Source organism: Hyla sarda, chromosome 3 (genome assembly GCF_029499605.1).
Source record: "Hyla sarda isolate aHylSar1 chromosome 3, aHylSar1.hap1, whole genome shotgun sequence".
In the NCBI taxonomy this organism is placed as follows: domain Eukaryota; kingdom Metazoa; phylum Chordata; class Amphibia; order Anura; family Hylidae; genus Hyla; species Hyla sarda.
Genome location: NC_079191.1, coordinates 425,606,409 through 425,617,304, shown reverse-complemented (window position 1 = coordinate 425,617,304; position 10,896 = coordinate 425,606,409). Strand labels below are relative to the sequence as shown.

Below are 10,896 nucleotides of genomic sequence, written 5' to 3'. Positions count from 1 at the left end.
ATTTTGGCCACTCGCAGATGATCAAACAACTCAGTGATCAAAGGAAGCGGGTAGCGGTTCTTAACAGTGATCTTATTCAGGCCACGGTAGTCTATGCAAGGTCTATGCGAGATCTTTTCTACGATCTTTTCTACGAAGAAGAAACCGGCTCCAGCAGGGGAGGAGGACTTCCTGATGAATCCCTTCTGTAGGTTTTCCTGTATATACTTAGACAGGGCCTGAGTTTCGGGAAGAGATAAGGGGTAGATTCTGCCCCTGGGAGGTGTGGTGCCGGGCAACAGGTCAATGGGACAATCGTAGGGGCGATGTGGAGGTAACACTTCGGCTTGCTTTTCACTGAAATTCAGTAGAAAGGAAGGCAAACGGGGCAGTGGATGAGAAGATGGTTCCAACTTGGTCACCCATACGTGAATGCAATGATTGTTGGAGTGCGGGCCCAAGCGAAGTACTTCTCCGGTCTTCCAATCCAGCTGTGGGGCATGGAGCTGCAACCAAGGTAGACCCAGTAAGAGAGGAGACGTACAGCGTGGAAGCACAAGTACTCTCTGTGTGAGACTCCGACCTGCATTAACAGGGGTTCAGTGCGGTATAGCACGGTACAGTCCAGTTTTTCTCTATTGGCCGTGGAGATGAACAGGGGTTTCGGGAGGCGTAGAACTGGCATTAGATACTTGTGCACTAGAGAGGCATCAATGAAGTTCAGAGCGGAGCCAAAGTCCAGGAAGGCCAAGAGTGAGAGGTTCACTTTAGAAGGAAGATGAAGCTGAACTGTCATATTTAAACGTGGAGAGGAGGAATTCACACCTAGGGAGGCCTCTCCAACAAACCCTAGGTGCGAGCGTTTCCCTGTGGCTGTGTACGTACAGGACAATCTTTGAGGAAATGATCGGCACTGGCGCAGTACAGACACAGATTCTCAGCTCGGCAACGAGTTCTTTCTTGCAGAGTCAGGCGAGACCGATCCACCTGCATAGCCTCCACTGCGGGAGGCAAAGTAGAAGTTTGCGGTGGTTGCTGGAAGACAGGTGCCAAGCGAGGAAAGCACAGAGGTTGTGCTGATTCCATTTCTTGGCATTGTTCCTCACGTCTCTCAGAGAAACGGATATCAATCCGGGATGACAATTGTATCAGTTCATTCAAATTAGACGGCAATTCCCGGGCAGGGAGGACATTCTTTATTTGGCTAGATAATCCCCTCTTGAAAGTAGTGCAGAGACCTTCATTATTCCAAGACAACTCCGACGCCAGGGTCAGGAACCCGATGGCATATTCGCCCACAGTGGAGTTGCCCTGGGAAAGACTCAGCAAAACAGTCTCAGCGGAGGAAGCTCGGGCAGGTTCTTCAAAAACTGTAGTGATAGCATCACTGCGATCCCATAGTGGAGTTGCCCAGGCCAAGGCCCTACCAGACAGGAGACTGATGATGAAGGCAACCTTTGCTCGTTCTGTGGAGAACTGGTCCGCCATGAGTTCTATGTGCATGGAGCACTGCGTTACGAAACCCCGACAAGACTTGGGATCCCCCGCAAACTTCTCAGAAAGCGACAGATGGAGTTTCGAACCGGTGGCAACCGCAGCAGTGGGAGGCTGTACTGGAGCTGGAGGAGGCTGTGGCTGAGGAGGATTCTGCTGGGCAGATAGCAACTGCTGCATCATGGCGGATAGCTGGTTGAGCTGCTGTGCCTGCTGGGCCAACTGCTGGGACTGAAACGCCACGACAGGTGCAAGATCCGAATCAGGCAGAGGAACCCCAGTTGGATCCATGGCCGGATCTTGCTGTCACGCACCTGGATGCGGGCGGTCTGGAACAGGATGTGGATCCACCTGTGTGGTTGATGACTCGTATCGTATCGGGGAGCGGAGTCTAAGGTGCCGCTGGTCTTCACCAGAGCCCACAGCAAAGCAGGATGGATTTGCTGTGGCAGGCGACACCCAGGTCGCTACCCCCAATACGGCTCGACCACACAGGTAACTGGGCAAGGTGAGGTACAGGAGGATGAGACAGAGGCATAGTCAACGTAGCAGAAGGTCAAGGCAAGTGGCAAAGGTTTGTAGTAAAAAAAAGTAGCGGGAAGGTCTGGGTACACAGGTATGGCAAACCTATGGCAAAAGCGATTGGGTATGCTTTCTCTCAGGCAAATGGCACTGAAGATCCGGCAGGGTGGTGTGGAAGGTGCAGGGTGGTGTATTCAGGTACACATACTAATTAAGAGCGCACTGACCCTTTAAATTACAGAGCTCCGCCGCGCGCGCGCGCCCTAGGAGACATGGACGAGCGCGGTGGAGCTGAGTTCCAGAGGCAGCAGAGCGGGGTAAGTGACGGGCTGGGATTCGCATGCAGGCGGGTCCCACGATGCGAATCGCAGCCCGTCCGACAGACGGGGACCCCGGGACATTGCGCTCACGGCCGGAGCTAGCGGCCGGAGCGCAGCGCATGACAAGTGCCCCGTATTAGTACAGGTACTACAGCTCCCATCATGGAACAGTCTGTTCCATGCTGGGAGTAGTAGTACTACCTAAAAAATAAAAATAAAACAACATTAAAATACATTACTAATAAAAAAAAATGTTAAAAATTAATTATAAAAAATATATTATTTTTACATTTAAATGGCCCCTTTCTACATTTTTATTATTGTTGGCTACATTTTTAGGTCCCTGCTCTCCCACATAAATTGATCCCTGTTTAAAAATTAACATTAACATTTTTTTTTTTGTCTTTCAATTTTCGGGAGCGGGCAGGGACCAGAAAATTCAGCGCTCAATAATACAAATGTATGAGGAGTGCATTTCATAATATTTTTCCAGTTTTCCTTCTAAATCATAATTTTCTGGTCCCTACCCGCTCCCGAAAATTGAAAGACAAAAAAAAAACCATGTTAATATTTAAACAGGGATCAATTTATGTGGGTGGGCAGGGACCTAAAAAATGTAGCCGACAATAATAAAAATGTTGAAAGGGGCCATTTAAATGTAAAAATAATATATTTTTTATAATGAATTTTTAAAAAAATTTTTTATTAGAAAAGTATTTTAATATTGTGTTTAATAAAGTTTGTGTGTGTTTCACTTTTTTTTCTCAATTTTTTAATTTTTTTAGGTAGTACCATTACTCCCAGCATGGAACAGACTGTTCCATGATGGGAGCTGTAGTACCTGTACTAATAGACAGATCACAGCAGGTTTCACTCCTGATACCCGATGTGATTGTCCTTTCTATTGCAGAGATGGAGCGGCTTTCTCCTGCGCTCACATCTCTGCACTATACTCCAGCCGGGCAGTGATGTGAATAGATGGTTCCAGTCACTCACAGCTCTCTGCAGGAAATATGAATAATAGGAATATATACGGCATATACTCATACTACAGTGGGCCCGCATCTATACATTATACAGGACGATCGCAGAAGTGACACTCGCTGCGATCTGTGTATTAATGCAGGTACTACAGCTCCCAGCATGGAGCAGAGTGTGCTTTTTTTTTTAGGTAGTACTACTACTCCCAGCACGGAACAGACTGTTCCATGATGGGAGCAGTAGTACCTGCAGTTAAGGACAGATCACAGCAGGTATCACTTGTGACACCTGATGCGATCGTCCAATCTAGATGCGAGAAAGCTGCCCGCATCTATACATTATACAGATCGATAGCAGTGGGTGTCAGGAGTGACACCTGGGGCGTTTTTTCACAGGTACTACTACTCCCATCATGGAACAGTCTGTTCCATGCTGGGAGTAGTAGTACTACCTAAAAAAAAAAGTGAAACACACACACTTTATTAAACACATTATTAAAATACATTGTATACAAAAAAGAAGGTTGCAGCAGCACTCGATCAAAAAATGGAGGCTCTTAGCGCACTTTTTGATCAAAATGTGTCCCCCATCCACCACGCGGAGGTGGACTCATTTCGGATAGGACCCTAACACTCATTTCACTCACTCTGCTGGGCATATGGCCTCTGACTGGATGACATGCTTGATCCACTATCAATTTAAAACACCTCCTGTGAAACAAGGGAGGGGTGCACGGCTACAGAGGGGGCCATTCCCTCTAAATTGCACAGCAAAAACAAAAATAGCCCGCACAACTACCTAATACACGGGTGCACGCTGCTGTGGCAAATACAAAGTATACAAAAATTTGCCGACAATTTATTTGGATCGAATTGATTTTTTTTTTTTAATTGTCGAATCAGCCGAATCAAATATATCAAAAATTCGCTCATCTCTAATAATTGTGGTTGTGCGGCCATGTCTGTTTTTTCTACCAGGATTCACATTGTGTATTCTATCCCCCTTTTTTTTTTTTTTTTTCCCACTTGGCCTGCACTCCTCCCTACCCCCTCAGCCCAACCCTATATAAGTAGCAGGTAGCTACACCTGGGCCCTTTCATTTTCTAGCAGTCTCCCAGTCGCTTCTCGGCCTTTTGGCTAAGATCAAGTGTAGTATCTGTTCTTATCAGTTTTTCATGCCGGTGGGCAGTAACGCCGGTATGGGGCTGGTGGGGATGGGTGCTGCATGGAGGGTGCAAGTGTACCAGGGCTTTCCGGGGCTGGTTCTGAGGAATCAGCTCGACGGCTGCCCCGATGTGACCTGTTTCCTCCGGGTCTCGCCATGAGGCTGAGAGGGTCTAGAGCCGAGGTACTTTTGTGCCTCGGGGAGTGATGACCCTGAGGTGCCAAAACTCACTGGGAATACTGGCTCACTGAGTTGAAGCACGGGCACCATAATCTCTTCACCTTGTGGCACTCACCTCTTGATTCCCGGCCTTCTGGCTAGGATCAGAGAAATTTTTATAGATCCGGCCGGATGTCCGGGCAGTATATCTGCACACATTCACTTATTTATTTCTTTTTGTCTCACTGTGTCACTTTTTGCGTGTTGTGTGTTCACAGGATTTGTCAGGATGCGGTAGCCCTTCTGGGTGTCCCTCCTGGCAGTCTAGGGGAGGTGTGTGTGGCCATTAGGTTCCGCACCGCCCTGCAAACACCCCGGGTACTCCTGCTTTGGCAGGGTACCTACCGTTATCGGCTCTGCGGGCAGATACCTTGGCTAACGCCAAGGGGGCTGCCGGGAGCATTTGTGGTCCCCTAGTAGCTTCGGCGAAAAGGGACATCGAACCTGGAACCTCGCAGGTACCTTTTGGTCCGGAGGCGAAGGGTAAGGTGTGTTGGGGGGCCTCTCTCCTATCGGAGAAGGGCTTGCGATAGACCGCATCCTTTGTGCACGTTTTTTTAGTGTAACACGTTTGCACTTTTTCTTGCACTTTGGGTGAATCGAGAGCACGTTCCTCGGCTTTAGATAAAAAAAAAAAAAAAAAACATGGTAATTGTGCTGTTACACCTTGTTCTCACTGGTGTGGTGCTGTGCGGTGTCCGTTGCTGCCGCGGCGCCGTGTCTGTGGGGGTGCGGCCCGGAGACTGGTTTGGGTGGCACTGGGGCCGCTCTGCCAGTGGGTCGTTCCCCCTGTGGGCACTGGTGTCGTGGCGGTGGTGGGCACCCCCCCAGTGCTACACCATTTTATGCTAGGGACGTTAGGGGGCATTATATGTGAGGGGCATATGATGGGGACATTATATGTGAGGGGCACATGATGGGGGCATTATGTGTGAGGGGCACATGATGGGGGCATTATACGTGAGGGGTGCATGATGGGGGCAATATATGTGAGGGGCACATGATGGGGGCATTATATGTGAGGGGCGCATGATGGGGGCATTATATATGAGGGGCGCATGATGGGGGCATTATATATGAGGGGCACCCCCCCAGTGCTACACCATTTTATGCTAGGGACGTTAGGGGGCATTATATGTGAGGGGCATATGATGGGGACATTATATGTGAGGGGCACATGATGGGGGCATTATGTGTGAGGGGCACATGATGGGGGCATTATACGTGAGGGGTGCATGATGGGGGCAATATATGTGAGGGGCACATGATGGGGGCATTATATGTGAGGGGCGCATGATGGGGACATTATATGTGAGGGGCACATGATGGGGGCATTATGTGTGAGGGGCACATGATGGGGGCATTATACGTGAGGGGTGCATGATGGGGGCAATATATGTGAGGGGCACATGATGGGGGCATTATATGTGAGGGGCGCATGATGGGGGCATTATATATGAGGGGCGCATGATGGGGGCATTATATATGAGGGGCGCATTATATATATGAGGGGCGCATGATGGGCGCATTATATATGTGAGGGGCGCATGATGGGCGCATTATATATGTGAGGGGCGCATGATGGGGGCATTATATATGAGGGGCGCATGATGGGGGCATTATATATGAGGGGCGCATGATGGGGCCATTATATATGAGGGGCGCATGATGGGGCCATTATATATGAGGGGCGGATAATGGGGGCATTATATATGTGAGGGGCGCATGATGGGGGCATTATATATGTGAGGGGCGCATGATAGGGCCATTATATATGAGGGGCGCATGATGGGGCCATTATATATGAGGGGCGCATGACGGGGCCATTATATATGAGGGGCGCATGATGGGGCCATTATATATGAGGGGCGCATGACGGGGCCATTATATATGAGGGGCGCATGATGGGGCCATTATATGTGAGGGGCGCATTATGGGGGCATTATATATGTGAGGGGCGCATGATGGGCGCATTATATATGTGAGGGGCGCATGATTGGCGCATTATATATGTGAGGGGCGCATGATGGGCGCATTATATATGTGAGGGGCGCATGATGGGCGCATTATATATGTGAGGGGCGCATTATATATGTGAGGGGCGCATGATGGGGGCATTATATATGTGAGGGGTGCATGATGGGGGCATTATATATGTGAGGGGCGCATGATGGGCGCATTATATATGTGAGGGGCGCATGATGGGCGCATTATATATGTGAGGGGCGCATGATGGGCGCATTATATATGTGAGGGGCGCATGATGGGGGCATTATATATGTGAGGGGCGCATGCAGCCCAGCCTCACCCAGCCTCTAACTCCACTTAGGACCAGCAGATGTATTTGAGTAGTAAAAAGCCACTGTAAGAATCAAAAACTTTTTATATGTTGTACATCTTGACAAAACATTAACCTTTCTAATAGACTTTGTAAAAATTTTTTATTTGTCCTGCATGCTGGGAGTTGTGGTTTTGCAACAGCTGGAGGCACCCTGGTTGGAGAACTCTTCTCTATACAAGGGGTTCTTGGTTCAATCACTTCTACAGTCATGGTAATAATAATCAGCTCTGATTGCAGGAAGTCTGTTCCGTCAGATGAAAGATCTTCCATATGCTTTACAGTAAGTCAGCTGCTAGATATTATCCATAACCTGTATCAGCTAATGGATGCACACGGTACGGCTCCATATAAATGACTATTTACTGCCATAAATTAATGGAATTTAATTGTCATTCATTGCCTGGGGAAGGGTCGATATTGATATACAGTGGTCCCTCAACATACGATGGTAATCCGTTCCAAATGGACCATCGTTTGTTGAAACCATCGTATGTTGAGGGATCCGTGCAATGTAAAGTATAGGACAGTGGTCTACAACCTGCGGACCACCAGATGTTGCAAAACTACAACACCCAGCATGCCCGGACAGCCGACGGCTGTCCGGGCATGCTGGGAGTTGTAGTTTTGCAACATCTGTAGGTCCGAAGGTTGTAGACCACTGTTAGAGAAAGTTGTACTCGCCTGTCCCCGCCACTCCGGACCGTCACCGCTGCCCTGGATGTCGCCGTCCATCGCTGTTGCCGTGTCCCCGAGGTGTCCCCGACGCTATGGCAAGGCCTCTGCTTCCCCGGCATCCTCGCTCTCCGTCGCCGCCATCACATCGTTACGCACGCCGCTCCTATTGGATGACTGGACGGCGTGCGCAGCGACGTGATGACAACGATGGAGAGCGCCGACTATGCAGGGGATCCCAAAGAGGACGCTCCGGAACCCCGAGGACAGGTAAGTGATCGTCAGCGGACCACACGGGGCACCGTAAACGGCTATCCGGTGGCAGCTGAAGCAGTCTGCGCTGCCGGATAGCCGTTTATGCGATGGCTCCGACATACAAAAGCATCGTATGTTGATGCTGCCTTCAACATGCGATGGCCTCTGAGAGTGATCGTATCTTGAAATGATCGTATGTCGGGGCCATCGTAGATCGGGGGGGGGGGGGGGGGGTCACTGTAATTGTAATATCTAACGCATTGTGCCAGGCTTTCACCTTTTTCACGTTTTGTTATATTGCGACAACATTCAAGTCTTTCCCGCCATTCATCTGCACTCCATAGCCCATAAGTGAAAACTAGAATTTGTAATGGACATAAGTATTCAGACCCTTTGCTGTGACTCTTGACATTTAGCTCTGGGAAGGGGGGGGGGGGGGCTTCCATGTGTCTTGATCATCTCTGAGATGTTTCTCCACCTTGGTTGGAGTCACCTATGGTAAATCCAGCTGACTGGACAGGATTTGGGAAGATGCAGCCCTGGCTATATAAGGTCTCACAGCTGACAATGTGTATCAGAATAAAAGCTAATGGAAAAATTTTGGAACAACCAGGAGCTGCCGGGGAGAATCGGGGAGAAGGACCCTGGTAGGAGAGGAGACCAAGAACGCAATGGTCTGGCTAAGCCCCAAAGATCCACTGTGCAGATGGGAGAAATTTCCAGAAGGTCCAGAACTATCACTGCAGCTTCCACCAATCTGGGCTTTATGGTGACCATCAGTGGAAGCCATTTTGTGGTCTCTTTAGAGATGTTCCATTGGGTTTAAGTCAGGCCTCTGACTGGGCCACTCAAAACATTCAGAGTTGTGCCATTCCTGTGTTGTCTCGGCTGTGTGCTTAGGGTCATTGGGGGAGATTTATCAAAATCTGTCCAGAGGAAAAGTTGCTGAGTGACCCATAGCAACCAATCAGATTGCTTCTTTCATTTTTAATAAGGCCTCTGCAAAATAAAAGAAGCAATCTGATTGGTTGCTATGGGCAACACAGCAACTCTTCCTCTGGACAGGTTTTGATAAATCTCCCCCATTGTCTTATTGGAAGGTGAATCTTTGGTCCTGTCTGAGGACCAGAGCGCAATGGATCATGGCCCAGATTCATCAAACTGTGTGAGAGAAAAAATAGAGTGATTTTCCCACATCAGCCAATCACAGCTAACAATCTCTGGTAAAGTGAAAGCTGAGCTGTGATTGGCTGTGGGAAAATCACTCCACTTTTTCTCTCACACAGTTTGATAAATCTGGGCCCATGTTTTTAGTAAGAACATCTCTTTACTTTGCTCCCTTCAGCTTTTGTTCTGTTCACTATTAAAGGAAGTTTAGGACCTAAGTGCATACTTTTTATATAGTGAACACAATGAAAAGGTGTATATCTACTCACAGGGTCTTGGGAGGTCAGGGTATGTACTTAGAGGTCTGATCTGAGGTCTGTATTTATTTAGGGGATCTATTCTAAGGTCTGGATTTAATTAGGTGTCTTGGTCTGTATTCATGTTGCAATGTGATGAAAGGAGTCATATGTACTATTTTCAACTAACTAATCAGTTCTCAATGGGGGCAAGGATGACTATGAGTGACATGTTATAGGTGGGGGAGGAGCTATTTGTGGTGTCCCGGTACCGCATCCTATGCGGTCCCTTTGTGTGTATGGGTCCCCATAGCCAGAGTCCCTAGGACATAGGGGTCCATGTTGTATAGTCTACCCCTTGTCACCTCTATTCCATTTAGTAAACCAGTAACTTATGCAAGGTTTATGTAAATATAGTTATATAAATGTAAATGAATAGTTAATTACCTGCGCGTAGCGTACCAGTACCTGCGGGTCACGTGACTAGGTGAACTCTATGGTATTTCTGCTTGAGGACCTGTGGAGGTCCCTATGATGTATGCAATCCCATCATTCTGTGTATGAGTGAATGACAGGTATTCGGACCAATCAGATTCACCCCGCCCCTGCCCATATAAGGGAGCAGCGGCCATTATGCTCTCTCTTGTTCCTGTGCAGCCAAGCAGTAAGCACCTCTCTTGTTCCTGGGCTGTCAACCGAGAAGGACCTGCGCAGCTATTCTCGCAGTGAGTTAGGCCTGAGCCTTGCGGCGACGGCTGATCAATGCTAGTTGAAGATACCCCCAAGGAACAGGTGGAAGGAGTCATCCAAGTGGCTAAGAAACATCAAGAAGCTTTCAGCAAGTTCCCCACCGACTTTGGCAGGACCACCATGATCAAACATAGGATTCTCACCGGAAACAATCCACCCATTAAAAAGAGACATCGTCCTGTGGCTCCTGGGATGTATCAGACCATAAAGAAAATGCTCGTGGAGATGAAAGGCCAACGTCATCCAGGAAAGCCAGAGTCAGTGGGCTGCACCTTTGGTCCTGGTGAAGAAAAAAGATGGAACTATCCGTTTTTGCGTGGATTACCGGAAATTTAACAACATAACTCATAAGGATGCCTATCCTCTCCCACGCATTGAAGAATCTTTGACTGCGTTGGGGTCTGCCGCCTACTTTTCCACACTGGATCTGACGAGCGGCTACTGGCAGGTACCAATGGCAGAAGAGGATAGAGAGAAGACCGCATTTGTGACCCCTATGGGTCTCTTCGAGTTCAAAAGTATGCCCTTTGGACTGTGCAATGCACCAGCTACTTTCCAACGCCTAATGGAGCGATGCTTGGGGCATTTTAACTTCCAGAGTGTTCTGTTATATTTAGATGACGTTATTGTCTATTCTCGAACATATCAGGAACACCTGGATCACCTGAAAGAAGTTTTCCAAGTCCTTATCCGACATGGATTCAAGGTTAAACCTTCCAAATGTCACTTGCTAAAGCCACAAGTGCACTACCTGGGACATGTAGTCAGTGCTCAAGGAGTACAGACTGAGCTAGA

The 10,896-nt window shown here is 48.5% G+C and overlaps 1 non-coding gene across 1 annotated transcript; it reads left to right on the top strand.

Annotated features, from left to right (window-relative positions):
- The first annotated feature begins 4,413 nt into the window (after nucleotides 1-4,413).
- Nucleotides 4,414-4,601, top strand: LOC130363283 (U2 spliceosomal RNA). The gene has a single exon (XR_008891781.1). It is a non-coding gene; the product is annotated as a U2 spliceosomal RNA (small nuclear RNA).
- Nucleotides 4,602-10,896: the final 6,295 nt, after the last annotated feature.